This window comes from Loxodonta africana, chromosome 22 (assembly GCF_030014295.1).
Source record: "Loxodonta africana isolate mLoxAfr1 chromosome 22, mLoxAfr1.hap2, whole genome shotgun sequence".
Taxonomy (NCBI): Eukaryota; Metazoa; Chordata; class Mammalia; order Proboscidea; family Elephantidae; genus Loxodonta; species Loxodonta africana.
In genome coordinates this window covers 51,828,520-51,845,521 of record NC_087363.1, presented here as the reverse complement: position 1 = coordinate 51,845,521, position 17,002 = coordinate 51,828,520, and positions in this window count along the sequence as shown.

Sequence of the window (17,002 nt, the reverse complement as noted above, 5' to 3'; positions counted from 1 at the left end):
AAGGACACTACATAATGATAAAAGGGACATTTGACCAGGAAGACATAACCATATTAAATATTAATGCACCCAATGACAGGGCTGCAACATACATAAAACAAACTTTAACAGAACTGAAAAGTGAGCTAGACAGCTCCACAATTATAGTAGGAGACTTCAAAACCCCACTTTTGGAGAAGGACAGGACATCCAGTAAGAAGCTCAATAGAGACACGGAAGACCTAATTGCTACCATCAACCAACTTGACCTCATTGACTTATACAGAACACTCCACCCAACTGCTGCAAAGTATACTTCTTTTTCTAGAGCACATGGAACATTCTCTAGAATAGACCACATATTAGGTCATAAAACAAACCTCTGCAGAATCCAAAAACATTGAAATATTACAAAGCATCTTCTCAGACCACAAGGCCATAAAAGTGGAAATCAATAACAGAAAAAGTAGGGAAAAGAAATGAAATACTTGGAAAATGAACAATACCCTGCTGAAAAAAGACTGGGTTATAGAAGACATTAAGGAGGGAATAAAGAAATTCATAGAATGCAATGAGAATGAAAATACTTCCTATCAAAACCTCTGGGACACAGCAAAAGCAGTGCTCAGAGGTCAATTTATATTGATAAATGCACACATACAAAAAGAAGAGCCAAAATCAGAGAACTGTGCCTACAACTTGAAAAAATAGAAAGTGAGCAACAAAAGAATCCATCAGGCACCAGAAGAAAACAAATAATAAAAATTAGAGCTGAACTAAATGAATTAGAGAACAGAAAAACAATTGGAAGAATTAACAAAGCCAAAAGCTGGTTCTTTGAAAAAATTAACAAAATTGATAAACCATTGGCCAGACCGACTAAAGAAATACAGGAAAGGAAACAAACAACCCGAATAAGAAGCGAGATGGCCCACATCACAACAGACCCAACTGAAATTAAAAGAATCATATCAGATTATTACGAAAAATTGTACTCTAACAAATTTGCAAACCTAGAAGAAATGGATGAATTCCTAGAAAACCACTACGTACCTAAACTAACACAATCAGAAGTAGAACAACTAAATAGACCTATTAAAAAAAAAAGAGATTGAAACGGTAATCAAAAAACTCCCAACAAAAAAAAAGCCTTGGCCCAGACGGCTTTTCTGCAGAATTCTACCAAACTTTCAGAGAAGAGTTAACACCACTACTACTGAAGGTATTTCAAAGCATAGAAAATGACGGAATACTGCCTAACTCATTTTATGAAGCCACCATATCCTTGATACCAAAGCCAGGTAAAGACATCACAAAAAAAGAAAATTACAGGCCTATATCCCTCATGAACATAGATGCAAAAATCCTCAACAAAATTCTAGTCAATAGAACTCAAAAACATTTCAAAAAAATAATCCACCATGACCAAGTGGGATTTATACCAGGTATGCAAGGCTGGTTTAATATTAGAAAAACCATTAATGTAATCCACCATATAAATAAAACAAAGACAAAAACCACATTGCCTAGTGTATTTAGTCCTTTTTTGTCAACATTTAGATCTTCCGTGTCTTTACTGAGCTTCTTACTTCACCTAAAGTGGTGTGTTGAATTCTGCTACTATAATTGTGGAGCTGACTATCTTGCTTTTCAATGTTGTCATGTTTGTTTTATGTATCTTGCAGCCTGTCATTGGGTGCATAAATATTTAATACGGTTATATCTTCCTGGTAAATTGTCCCCTTAATCATTATGTAGTGTCCTTCTTTATCCTTTGTGGTGGATTTAACTTTAAAGTCTATTTTGCCAGAAATTAATTTTGCCACTCCCGCTCATTTTTTGTTGTTTGCTTGATATATTTTTTTCCATCCTTTATGTTTTCATTTGTTTGTGCCTGTAAGTCTAAGGTGTGTCTCTTGTAGGCACCATATAGCTAAAACAAAGAAAAAAAAGATTATTTTTTTTATGCAATCTGCAACTCTCTGTCTGTTTATTGGTGCATTTAGTCCATTTACATTCAGAGTAATTATAATAGGTACGAGTTTAGTGCTGTCATTTTGATGCCTTTTTTGTGTGTTGTTGACAGTTTCATTTTTCCACTTACTTTTTTGTGCTGAGTTTTTCTTTGTAAAGTGTGTGTTCCTCTTTTTCACTGTAGTTGAATTTGTTTTTGCTGAGTCTTTGTGTTTATCATGGTTTTTATTTTTGAAGTACGGGATTGTTAGTCTTCTTTGTGGTTACCTTAATATTTACCCCTATTTTTCTAAGTATAAGCCTAACTTGTATCTACCTATATCGCCTTGATTTCCTCTCCATATGGAAGATCTATGCCTAGTGTATTTAGTCCTTCTTTTTTTGATTATTATCTTTTACAAAATGACATCAGTGATTCCCTGTTTTGAGCGTTTTTTTTTTTAATCTTATTTTTGTGATTTCCCTATCTGAGTTGATATCAGGATGCTCTGTTCTTTGTCCTCGTGTTGTGCCGATATCTGGTATTATTGATTTTCTAACCAGAGAATTCCCTTTAGTATTTCTTGTAGTTTTATTTTGGTTTTTGCAAATTCTCTAAGCTTGTGTCTATCTGTAAATGACTTAATTTCACCTTCATATCTGAGAGACAGTTTTGCTGGATATATGATTCTTGGCTGGCAATTTTTCTCCTTCAATGCTCTATATATGTCATCCCGTTGCCTCCTTGTCTGCATAGTTTCTGCCAAGTAGTCCAAAGTTTTTCTTATTGATTCTCCTTTGTAGGTGACTTTTCGGTTATCCCTGGCTGCTCTTAAAATTTTCTTTTTATCTTTGGTTTTGGCAAGTTTGATGACAATACGTCTTGGTGACTTTCTTCTGGGATCTACCTTTTATGGGGTTTGATAAGCATCTTGGATAGATATCCTTTCATCTTTCATGATGTCAGGGACTTTTTTGCCAACAAGTCTTCAACAAATCTCTCTGTATTTTCTGTTATCCCTCCCTGTTCTGGAATTCCAATTACACTCAAGTTATTCTTCTTGATAGAGTCCCACATGATTATTCATTTATTAAAAATTCTTTTACCTGATTTTTTCTTCAAATATATTGGTGCCACATGTCTTATCCTCCATCTCCCCAATTCTGCATTCCAATTCCTCAATTCTGCTCCTCTGACTTCCTATTGAGTTGTCTAATTCTATAATTTTATTGTTAACCTTTTGAATTTCTGAATGCTGTCTCTCTATGGATTCTTGCAGCTTATTAAATTTTTCATTATGTTCTTGAATAATCTTTTTAATTTCTACAACTGCTTTATCTGTGTATTCCTTGGTTTTTTCTGTACATTGCTTGATGTCTTAAAGCATTCAGTACATTAATCTTTTGTATTCTACATCTGGCAATTCCAGGGATACATCTTCATCTGGGAGAGACCTTGATTCTCTGTTTTGGGAGTTTGTAGAAGCAGTCATGGTCTGCTTCTTTATGTGATTTGATATCAACTGCTGTCTCTGAGCCATCTATAAGATATTGTAATAATTTATTTTATGTTTGCTCACTATGTCCTATCTTCTTGTTTTGTTTTGTTTCAATATACACACATAGGCTGCTAGAGTGCACTAATTTGATTACTGGAGCCTCTGAAGCACTAATGTCCTGTTACCACATGGCTAAAGCTGTTACCAGGTATTATGAGCCTATGAGTCCATTCATTATTCTTGAACAGAGTCAGCTCAGGTGTCCTGATAGTTGGACATCTAGTGTGTGGTGTAGGCTCTCACCTACTATCTTAGAGGAGTAGTGGTGATGGTTGTATGCACTGGTTTCTAGGAGCGGCAGGGGGTCACACTCTGAGGAGGGCACGGTGCTGACAGCCTTCCCCCAAGTGTAAGGAAGGAGTGTCTCTGTTCTCTAGAGCACTCTGATGGGTGGGTTCTGTAGCTGTACCTTAAGTACCTATGCCTGTAAAGACTGGTAGGCACCACTATCCTCAGACCCCTTTTGTGGGTGGCTAGTTGGCGTAGATGGAGCCTCAGCCCTCAGGTCCCTGCTGTGGGTAGGAGAGGGCTCTGTTTAATAGGTAGAGTGGTATCAGACCTCCAAAACCTGCCTCTCCACCACACAGCTTAATCAATTACAGTCAGACCTCTTACAGATTTGCCTTTGCATTATAATAGCCACCTGGTTCCATGTAGGGGTGAAAGCCAAAGTCTGCGGCTCTCTTATGCCTGGACTGGAGCCACTTCTCTGATCTTCCTGTTTAGGGAGTCCTGAAAGTATTTTTCCCCTATTTGTTAATTTGCTCCTTCTCCCAAGCCTGGAGAATGGGTCAGAAAAAGCAGGGCACTCCTATCTCAGGCCTAGGGAATTCAAAAGTTAATGAAGCCAATTTGGGCAGGGAGGGGAGGGATCAGATAGATAGGAGAGAGTACTTTAAGAAGGAGCTATTAGATCCACGGTAAAATAGACAAAATAACTTGTGTTGAGAGTGCTGTTTTATCTCAGATTCCAGAGGTGTGTGTAGCCTGTGTGCATTGCCTGGCTCCCTGCCGAGATTGCCCCAGGGAGTTAGTGCTGCATTCTGTGTGTGCTGTGTCTCAGGAAACTACCATCAGCCCAACCACATTCACACCAAAAAATGGGACCAAGGAAATCAGAGCTAAGGCACTGCGTGGGCTTGGCTACTGGTTGCTGCTTCTGCATGGTTTCTCTATCCCCTGTCACTCAGGTCAGTTCCTGAGTTTGTGTTTGATAGTCAGAGTTCATAGATTGTCATAACTGTAATCGATTCACTTGTTTTTTCGGGTCTTTGTTGCAAGAGGGTTCAGCAGAAGCTTCTGCCTAGTTAGCCATCTTTGCCCCTAGTGTTGTTAATTAACACTTATAATCTTCCTTGTTCCACAGGCAGTAAATCTAAAGCCCTGTGAATTTCCATATGCTAATTCTGTAAGCATCAAAACATTCTTTATATTTTCTTTCATTTTCTAAATCTCTTCTTATTAACCAAACTCTGAGAATAGAAAACCATCTAGCTCCACCATTTTTTGTCTACAGTATTTATGAGTCTCTCCCCTCCCTCCAGGATCTCTCAAGCTTGCCAGTGATAATCTCTTCTAAGAAGTAATCTTCCATGCCTGAGTCTCCTGAGGGGTTTTTGAAGCATTGTTTCCCCACATGACACACAGCCTATGTTCCTTAACGATGAGCTTGTCATACCAAGTTAGTTGTGTTTTTTATTCAAATGTGACATTTCTGGTTGTGCTCACAGTTACAAATTCAGTTTGTCCAATTATACCCTGGTAAGAGGATGGGTTTCTATTGAACCTAAAAAACAATGGCATTGCTATAGAAAGCAGAGGCGCCCAATGAAGGTACCTTGTATAAATTCTAGCCAGTATATTGAGGAATTTTATGGACAGAGCCAATTATTATCAGCCATTTTCTGCAGAAAACCTGTATTTTTAAAACAATGGGGCAATTTCAATGCTTATTTACTTTTTATCAGGAAAGAAGCTGAGTTTTTAAAAAAGTAAAATTCACAGAAACTTCTTTATGTTTGTAGTTCCTTTATCACTCCTAAATCAGCACCTTCTCTCTCTACGATTTATCAGCTCCTGAAAATTTATAACCTTTTACTAATGAGACAAATTTTTCTATAGTCTTCAAAGTTTGTTATTTTTCTTTTCTCTTGTGAATTATATTTTACTCAACTTACTTTATGTTGACTTTATTCATAAATTCTGGGTCACTGATAATTTTAAACATTTCTTAATTTGCTAGTCATCAGTTTACTTCTTAAAGCATAAGCACTGTATGTGCTAGTCAATTTTAGTTAGCTACTAGGCCTGTCACCCAAATAGATTTGCTTTTGTAGAAGGAAAGGTATACTTCTTACTTGAAAATTATACAAATATCTGTTGTTGTTGTTAGGTCCCGTCGAGTCGCTTCCGACTCACAGCAACCCTTTGCACTATAGAACAAAACACTGCCCGGTCCTTCACCATACTCACAATCCTGTTATGCTTAAGCCTATTTCTGCAGCCACTGTTTCAGTCCATCTCGTTGAGGGTCTTCCACTCTTTCGCTGACCCTGACTCTACCAAGCATAATGTCCCCCCCGCCCTGGTCCATCATTAATGTGTCTACCTTCCTTTTAATAATTCCATAGCTGCCCCACATGATCTCTCCTCCTACTTACCTCCTCCTACCCACCTCCCGCCCTTCTCAATTTACAGCCCATTAATAAATATTCTGGCCACAGTTGGGTTTTACCAGTGGCTTACTAATCTTTTCGACAATAATTTATGAGTCACCTACCATCTATCATACAAGCAGGAAAACACTGATGAACAAGTCCAATCACTTTCCTTCCCCCACAGAGCTTACCCTCTAGAATAGGAAAAGTGCACTCCATGAACAAAACTCTATCTTCCAAGGTTGTTCTCTATACAAACATCCTTGAAAAGAAGCCTGGAACCAAGAGCAGTGACTGGCCCGCAAGGCATGGAGAAACACAAAAGTCATACTCAACACACTGGTCTTCACTACAGATAGTCTGAGTAGTACTGATCTTTTTCCCAGAAAGCTTATGATCTATTCTGCATGGTTCCATGAGCCTAACATGGTGCCCGTGAAATCATTGCTGTGATTGACATTTTTAAGAAAGAGTACTAGAACACCAACTTTTGCTTGAATTTAAGGTAAGATTTTATAACTGAGATTTGGCTGCAGTACTGAAAAGAACTGGGGTAGAACTTCAGTTTAGTGGGCAAAAAATAAGCTATGCTTATTAGGGTTAACTCTGATCAAATTTTCTTTCATGAAATTTTTTCAAGAGACCCATAGATTAGAACAAGGACAAAAACCCTCGAAGGAGTGCTCTGGAGTGTTTGTACCATGGTATATATTTACATATTCAGATAGTAAAGAAGCATCACCCCATAACATGATAGATCATTTCTTAGAAAAGAGAATTTCTGCATTATTAACCTTCCTGCCCAGCAGTACACATAGTGACCATGAACTTTATCAGCCTTTGGGGTTTACTGGGAAGCTGCTATATCATTGATAGTATGTGCTGTCACAACGCAGCACTGTCTGAAATCAGAGAAATGAGTGTGTGCCACAAATTTCTGTTTTTACAGGGTATCGTATGAGCTGTCTGAATTTTTGGTAGAAAAAATGGAAAATTTTGAAAATTTTTATTTGTTACACGTATGTACCAATAGACCTTGGTGGGGACTCCCGGGTAAAATTAGTGGTACTTCATATGTGCCACTAAACACTTACAGCAGGCTTGTGGGAGGGGGCAGCAAAAAAAATCTACACTAACTACCAAAAGTTCTGACACATTCAGTGATTCAGCATGTTACCATTAATGAAAACACATGGTATCAACAAAAAATTCAAAGCAGAAAATAATTGAGTCATTAAAGGGTTAAGTGGGAAACACCTATTAGAAGGGGAAGACAAAAGGAAAAAAAAATGTATTGTGTAAGGGGAGGGAGAGACTTTGTGGTTAACTTCTAGAAACAAGAGAAATCAAGTTAGTAAATTTCGGAAAAAACATAGATTGGATGAAATTTAATAATAAAAAATGAGATTTCTATTAGTTGTTTTCTGCTGTGTAACAAATTACCCCAAAATTTAGCAGCTTAAAACAATACAATAAGAAAACAGGAAAATATGAAATAGTGTGTGTGTGTATATATGTGAATGTGTATATACACACATATATTTTTTCTTTAGACACAAGAGTAAGAAGGGCCAAGGATAATCTAGTAAAAATCTTACCCAGTAGGGTTATATCTAAGCTAAAGCTTCACTGTGCAGACTTAGCCTCATAAGGATGGAAATACATAGTGGAAAACTTCATGAAAATGATATAAACAGTGATTAGAAACGTTTCTGCATATAGTCTAACTAATTCCATATTGAGTGAAAATCTGAAGGAGATTTTCAAAGGAATTCATGCTTCAGAGAAACAATGATTTCCTGAAGGAGAAGAATTTGAGTCAGACTTGCAGGATGAACTTAAGTCTACACACTGAAGTTAACTTTCAGAGAACCCAGGCCTGTTGCTGTTTGCCCTGACCCAATTCAAAGTAGGTAATAAACGAGGAAGATGAATCTTTGCATGGTCTCCCATCTGCTCTTGCAATGCCGAAAAGCCTGAGTTTAGTGTTCTATATATGCTGAACAGGCATTGTTAAAATCTAGTCAACTTGTTACTTAGAGTGTTCTTGTTTTTAGTGTAACCTAAGGATTATCCATAAATATATATTATATATATGCAGGAGACCTGGGTTCAATGGCTGGTAAATGCACCTCATGAGCACCCACCACCGATCCATTAGTGGAGTCTCGCATATTGCTATGACGTTGAATAGGTTTCAGCAGAGCTTCCAGCTTAAGACAGACTAGGAGGAAAGTCCTGGCAAACTACTTCCAAACATCAGCCAATGAGAACCCTGTGAATCACAACAGTCCATTTTGCAACTAATCATGAGAATGGCACAGGACCTGGCAGCATTTCCTTCTGTTGTGCATGCGATTATCATGAGTCGGGGACCGACTCAACGACAGCTAACAACAATAAAAACTATATATATGTATGTGTGTTTGTGGGTGTGTAAAATCTACATAAAAATATCAAATAATACAGATAAAACAATGATTCCCTTGACATGCACATCTCCGCCCCAACATAATATCTGTCATATACTATCAGTTTGGTATGTATTTCTCCAAGTCTTTACATAGACATTCATGTGGCCATGTATGTAGATGCTGAAATGCAACCTTACAGAGCAGGAGTTGGCAAACTACAGCCTGTGGGCCAAATCTTGTCAGCCATTTTTTAGCTGCATATAAGCTAAGAATGTCTTTTACATTTTCAAATGATTATATTTTCAATGATTACATAAGAGCCTACATAATAACCCCCATTTTGCCTCTTGACCTGTAAAGTCAGATATTTAGAATAAGTTTGCTGACCCCTAATATACCAAGGAAATCCTGGTGGCACAGTGGTTAAGAGCTATGGCTGCTAACTAAAAGGCCAGCAGTTTGAATCCACCAGGAGTTCCTTGGAAACTCTATGGGGGAGTTCTACTCTGTCCTATAGTGTTGCTATGAGTCGGAATTGACTCACTGGCAACAGAAATATACCACCCCTCCCCCCTCCAAAAAAACCCTGTTGCCGTCAATTCCAACTCATATAGAATGATTTGTTTTTCGAAATATGTTTATTTACATTTAAAAACATGCTTTGGGGATCTTTTTGTGTATCTATCTCATTTTTTAGTTGAAAGATGATATTTCATGGTATGAAATATTGTCGTATACATAATTTCTCTCTTGATAGATATTAAGGTATGGTACTATTTTTAACACCACAAACAATTCTGAAATGCCCACATTTTGTAGCTGCTTTTGGTGCACTTGAGCAAGTATTTGCATTTGGAAGCACTAATAATCTCTCCACAAATTTGAGGTCCTTTTCTGTTCCTAAGAATTTTAGCAAAATCAAATATTCTTGGTATATCACTTTAGGACAACTGCTAACTTTCAGTAAGAAATGTAACTGCTATATGGACCACAATCTTACATCAGTAGGTATAATACATTTTTCTCATAGGCAGAACTATTATTCATGGCAAATTATAACCAGAAGAGTTTTTGGTGAGCACAGAAACAGCAACGGGCATCAATTATATGAATTTAATGTTAAAAGGCATCAGGCTAATTTAGTCTAATGCATCTATTTCTAAAATACAGACAGTTTGGTAAGAGACTATCATATTATAGACAATTACCACTTTTCAGTAGGCTCCATATGATTCTCATTTTAAATATATATTAAACATATAGTTCTACCTCTGACTGGCATGTGATAGGAAGACTCGTAATTATTTTCTGGATGTGTGAAGGAATATACTAATAACAGTATTTGCATCTTTGATTTCGAGATTGATATTAAGTGATGTATAATTACAGGAACATGGATTTTAGAAATATGAATGCAAATTAATGAATTCAAAAAAAGGGCTTATGGAAAATAATGAAGGCATATTATCATAAACTCTTAGAAACACTGATGTTGGCCAATTTTCAAATACTATAAGTAATATGGGAAACCCTGGTGGCATAGTAGTTAAGAGCTACAGCTGCTAACCAAAAGGTCAGCAGTTCTAATCCACCAGACACACCTTGGAAACCCTATGGGACATTTCTACTTTGTCCTGTAGGGTTGCTACGAGTCAGAATCAACTCGATGGAAATTTTTTTTTTTTTTTTTTGGTATGGGTGATATGTAGGGAGCACAGAGTAAATTAGCAAGAGGAATATGCGGAATAATAGTATATTGAAAGAGATGAGCTATGCTGTTGACACTATATGAGTATATTATTGTACTTTTTTGACTAGCTCACAGCTGTATTTATACATCAAAGCACGTTATTTTAAGAAAATATACTAACTATATTCAAATAATTTAGTGAATGTAATAGAAAAAATAACTGAAAATTTCTATTTTGCTCTAAAATAAATCATTCTCAAATGTCAATTGCATCAGAAATTACCTAAAAGGTCTGTTAAACACAGATTGCTGGACCCCACCCCCAGAGTTATTGACTCAATAGGTGTGATGGCTTTGTGATGTGTCAGCCTGGTGTATGTACACATCTGTCTACCTGCATTGCACGTGCAGACAGGCTGAGCCTCAAACTTCCAGGCAGCCATTAGATGGCAGGAATGAGACATATACACCCACTGGCATCAACCATTCAATGAGGCTTACATTCATCTGTGATCAAGCCAGATACACAAGACACTTAGACATGGTTGTCAAAGTGAAAGCCATTATTATTATTTATGGTAAACAATAACAACAGATTTCCAAAGGAAAACTGCTTACCCTTCCTCAAATTACCCATGTTCATTCTTTTGTCACTGAGCAAGCATGTCACGGTTCAGGTCAGATGCTGTGTCCATGTCACCACTGCCACCATGCTGCTCAGGAGACCTGCACAGCTCTCACTGCTTCTGCTCTGCCTATGGGTCTTGCTCCTGGCTGGAAGACCCCTGCACAGGATTTCCTGAGCCTCTGCGCTGGGCCCTTCCAAGGGTCTGCTGTTGGCTCCTGCCATGCTACCCAGGTCTGCAGGGCTCTCTTGCCACCCCACTACCTGGGCCCCCACTACCCAGGGGAAAGGAGAGCATGTTACCCCTGTATGGGGCACACTCAGGCCTCTCTTGCTCTGCACAAGTGTTACAACTCTTTTAGCTCCACTAGCAAGCATCATCACCAAAGGTGAGGGTAGGCTTAACGTCACTATCTCTGATGGTCTTCAGTGATTGTTCTATCTTCTGGGTCTAAAAGGTTCTCAGCACAGGGACCCCAGATCCTTGATCCAAAGGATGCACTCTGCTCCAGACTCTTCTTCTTGATGGTAGTGAGTTTCCATGAACCTCTATGAGATTAGCCCTTTTAAGCCTAGCAGGATGGCAAAACTGACAAATCCCCTTTGTAGGCCACAGTCACCTTATTTGCATAGTAATAGTAAACTGTCCAATCCCCGCAAGACTTTTACATGCCTTATTTGCATAGGCCACAGTCACCTTATTTGCATAGTAATAGTAAACTGTCCAATCCCCGCAAGACTTTTACATGCCTTATTTGCATAGTCCCAGCACATCATTTTGTGGGAGTTAGAAGACCATGGCTAGAAAGGCCATATGAAAGCAATTCACTGTACCACATTTAGCTAAGCAAAAATTTATTCCCCAGAATTCCTTTTTTGTGTGTTTCATGACAGAGTGAGCTACATGAGATATTTTCCTGAGAGTCAGGAAAAGGAAGGAAGGGAAGCAGCAGCTATATTGTACCAAATAGACATACCTCAAACACTAGCCTAGTTGCTGATGTGAAGAGATTTTGCACATCTTCCTAATTAGTTGACTTTTAGTTAGGGAGTTTATCTTGGGTGGTCCTGACTTAATCAGTTAGAAGGCCTAAAGAGCACTTAGGCCTGAGAGAGACAGACTTCCACCTACGGACAACAGCTTCAGCATATACCCGTGGTGTCCCAAGCTGTTTGGGATCTTCCCTTTCCAACTGCCTGTCCTGGAGATTTTGGACTTGCTTAACCAAACTCCATCACTGAGTAAGCCAATTTCTTATATTAAAACCATACATATTTTCTTCTCTCCACCTTATCTGGTTGAACTCTAATTGATACAGTAGTTTGGGGTGGGGTCCGAGAATTTACATTTCTAACAAGTATCCAAGTGATGTTAATACCGTTGGTCTGAGAATCACACTTTCAAAATCACAATACAAAAAGTAGAGATGATAGGTCAATGTGTATAAACCACCTGCTAGAAAATATTCAACACGGCATAAGACAGAGGTGTCTATCAACTTGGAATTTTCAATAACGAATACCGCATTTTTATGCAAATAAAGTGCACAATCTGCCTTTGTTTGCCTGCCCCTGTGAGGCACCTTCACAAGTGCCACCATGCCAATCCTCTTCCACATGTTGCTATAAAAAAATTAATATAGTGTGCTTATGAAAATACCTTAGGAGGGCAGGGCATGGCCAGCAAACCAATGCAGAAGACATGCATTATTTGCATAAAAATATGGTAGTCTTCTCAAACGTAAGCAAATTTATCTTTATTGCAAATGTTCAAGTCATGTTTGGATAATAATATCACAGACTGAGTACTTTCCACAGTTAATCTATATAATCTCAAAGTTACATATATTAACTAACTAAATATAATTATAAATAATTTTCCCATGGTCCCAGCATAGGTGATAGAGCTTAGATTCGGATAGAGACGGTCTGGCTGAAAGCCAATGTTCCTAGCCATTAGGTGTACTAGGCATACTGTGTCTGTCTGTCTGCCTGTCTATCATACCCACTGCTGTCCAGTCGATTCCGACTCATAGTGACCCTGTAGGACAGAGTAGAACTGCACCATAGAGTTTCCAAGGAGCACCTGGTGGATTCAAACTGCTGACCTCTTGGCTAGCAGCCACAGCACTTAACCACTACGCCACCAGGGTTTCCGCCTATCATACATATACATATATATGTATATATATATATATATCAAAGATGAAATAGAGAAATTCTTTTATTAAGAAATATTTGGACTACATGAACTAGAAAATATTTTTAATTCTGATTCTATGAGGTAGAAAAAACAGCTGGCCTGAATAATTCTTTCAATTTATTTTTTCTTCTATCACTCTCAAAATTATTCCCTTGACTGTTTTTGCAAACAGTCTTAGTTTTGTAAACATGAGTACTCAGTCTCCTGGTGACTCAGATAGATGTTAACATTTTTAATATTTATAGTAACACAGGTTATAATTTTTCCTATCATGGGACAACTTAAGTGGATAATTGAGATAAGCAAATAATTCAGACCTCAGTTCCATTTCCTTTTTATATTAATATATGTTTTGTTTTTTTTTGAAATTCTGCAAAAAATACATAGTGCTCTGCCTAATGGAGGCTCTGTTGTTTGGTGAATGTGGAGAGACTTTACAAGCAGAGTGAAAGGATTTCTAGGACCTAAATGATATGAGAGAATTATATCATCCTCATCATTAATCATCATCTGTTATGTCATGTTTGTTCTCCATCTGGTTGGGTATCAGCTGTGATGTTGAATAGTTTCAGTACATTAATTTCCAACTAGTGACTACTGGTAGCAGCCAGATTAGGTTAAACTGTGACTATTTATTAACTCTCTTAATTGTTTGACAAATCGTTATTGACTACCATTCACAAAATGACAGATGACCAATAAGATGTTAAATAACATTTGCTGTACTTTTGTGATCTCTTGATAGATCTTACATTAAAAAATTTCTTTTAAAAAATAAACAGTCTTCCTTTAAAGGGATGAGTGAATTATATCATCAAATCAAGGAAAGAATAATTTTAGTATGGAAACAAAGCCTAATTTAAAATAAAAGAATGAAGACCAAATTAACCTTAAGTGCTCACACAATTAAGCGTTGTTTTCAGCATCTTTTGCTCTTCTCTGATAATGAATGTACTAGAAGAGTATTCTGGTAATCGATATTATAATAGTAGGAAGGTGAACCTGGGAAAGAATCCAGAGTCAGTGGAATAGTTTATATAACAAACGCTTTTTCGATGGGATAACGAAAGGCAGAGACAGTTGTAAATTCATGTGTCTATCTCTGCTTTTATGCATATGAAATTTCAATAGGGCCTGAGCAAAAGAAACTAAATAATGAAACATATTCAATTATCTTCACATTTAAAAATTCAGAAAAAGGGTTAAAACCTCAAGGATTTGCTGACCTGTAAATTTAAAAAAAAAAAAAAACTAGGAATGACAATGTGGAGTTACCTAAATACTTGGAAACTGATCCTAAGACTGAATGACTAATGTTGTATGAGGAATCCACAACAAAACATATTCCACTTCTCCTCATTTCAGCTTGTGTCTGTCTTATTACCACTACCTAGATATATTAACTAAATAGTGATGCAAATTGCTATAACAAATAAACGACATAATTTTAGTGACATAGGACAACTGAAGTTTATTTCTTCCTTAGATAATACTTCTGATGCAGATGTTCCTTGTTGCAATGCGGCTCTCATCTATCTAGAAATATAGACTTGGATTTTTCCATTTTGGGACTCTTTCATTCTATATATATGTATAGTCTCTGTGAGTCGGAATCCACCGATGGCAACAGGCTTGGGTTTTTTTTTTTTTTTTTTTGGCTTACATTCCCTAACAAAACCCATGGAAGCAGCAGTCAAGAAATCAAAAGACACATTGCATTGGGCAAATCTGCTGCATAGGACCTCTTTAAAATGTTGTAAAGCAAGGATGTCACCTTGAAGACAAAGGTGCGCCTGACCCAAGCCATGGTATTTTCAATCGCATCATATGCACGTGAAAGCTGAACAATGAATAAGGAAGACCAAAGAAGAATTGATGCCTTTGAACTGTGGTGTTGGCGAAGAATATTGGGACTGCCAAAAGAATGAAGAAATCTGTCTTGGAAGAAGTGTAACCAGAATGCTCCTTAGAAGCAAGGATGGAGAGACTGCATCTTACATACTTTGGACATGTTGTCAGGAGGAATCAGTCCCTGGAGAAGAACATCACTCTTGGTAAAGTAAAGGGTCATCAAAAAAAAAGAGACCCTAAAGGAGATGGATTGACACAGTGGCTGCAACAATGGCCTCAAGCATAACAATGATTGTGAGCATGGCGCAGGATCGGGCAGTGTTTTATTCTGTGATACACAGAGTAGCTATGAGTCAGAACCTACTCTACGGCACCTAACAACAACATTCCCTAGCATCCTATAGTCTTTTGTGCTCAGCTAAAAGTGGGGGGGTGGGTGAGGGACATGGAGAAAGCATTCACACCTCTAAACAAACCCACCAGAAGTGGACCAGACCTCTTTCACTCACGCTACATTGGCAAGAATAGTCAAGTGACTCCACTTAAATGCCAGGGAAACTGGGCAATGTAGTTTCTGTCTGGGCAGCCAGTTCCCTGCCACAGCCCTACATTGTGGATGGAGCAGCATAAATTTTGGTGCATGGTTAATCATCTCTGACACAGTCTCGTGGAAGGTTTTAAATATATATTTAAGGAACAAACGAATGAGGGTGGCATTACTTGGACTATGCCTCTGGGAGGGAAAAGGCTTACCAAGATGAGCAGTCATCTATATGCATTATGGAGTTATCTCTCTTGTTTAGACAGCAATAGGGAGAAGCAACATGCCAGCTTCTTCCAGCTTCATCACACTTTAAGAATCCTCTTTCATTCTACTCCCTTAAGTCTGATGAATTCTTTCTGAACTCTAACAATTGGATTATATTGTTCACAATGATGTCATGCAACTACATAGGATGTCTTCTATTTCAAAACCCAAAACTATTTATCTATTCTTCAAAGCTTTGCTTGACTAGCTGAATCCATTACTCTTCTAATATTACCTTACATTAAACATACTTCTGAAGTATGTTCTCAGTCAGAATGACATCTTCTCAGTTTCTGACTGATGTACAATTAATAGTGGCTTCTTCTACACTACCCAAAGATTTCTATTTGCCTTCTAATTCCTTCCACCATCACATTCTCTCTTCATCAAATATATCGACTAGTGTATCAGCAAAATCTACATGTTTCAGGAAAACGGATTTTTAAAGAGATCTTTCAGTGAACTAAGTGCATATAGAAAGACCTGCTATGTTAAAGCATATTGTTTTAGTTTCCCTAGGCTGCCATAAAAAAAAAAAAATACCACAAACTGGGTGGCTTATAAAAATAGAAATGTATTGTCTCACAGTTCTGGAGTCTGGAAGTGCAATTTGAAGTGTCTGCTGGGCCATATTCTCTCTGTCCACTCTAGGAGAAGATCCTGTCTCTTCCAGCTTCTGGTAGCCCAGGAGTTCCTTGGCATTTCTTGGCTTATAGGTGCATCTTCACAAGGCTGTCTCTTCTCTGTCTCTCTGTGTCTCTTTTCCTCTTTCACAAGGACAAAACTATGATTGGTATGACCTCATGTTAACATCAGTGATAAGATCTTCAAAGATTCTACTTCCAAACAAGGTTACATTCACAGGTAGCAGGGGTTAGGACTTCCCCATAGCTTTTGGAGTTTAATACTGGAGTTGATGGGTGGGCATTTGAGAAAGGCATATTTTACTGCAATATGAGCAGCCACTTTCTTACAGGCAATACAGTACAGTAGAAAGTACACTGGATTTGGAATCCAAAGACCTTGGTTTGAGCCTCAGCAACATCTCTTATTGCTGTGTGATTTCAAACAGGTCACTTAACCTCTCTAAATCTTAATTTCCTGGTGTATGAAATGAGGATTACTAATAAAACCTCGTCCTCCATATAATTTATATGAGTGCGAAAGACAATGTAGATGACAGCTCTTCTAAACTGCAATGTTTTGTTCAAATATTGTTATTAACATCTCTTAGATTGTCTCTTAATGGAACAAGTTGCCTCA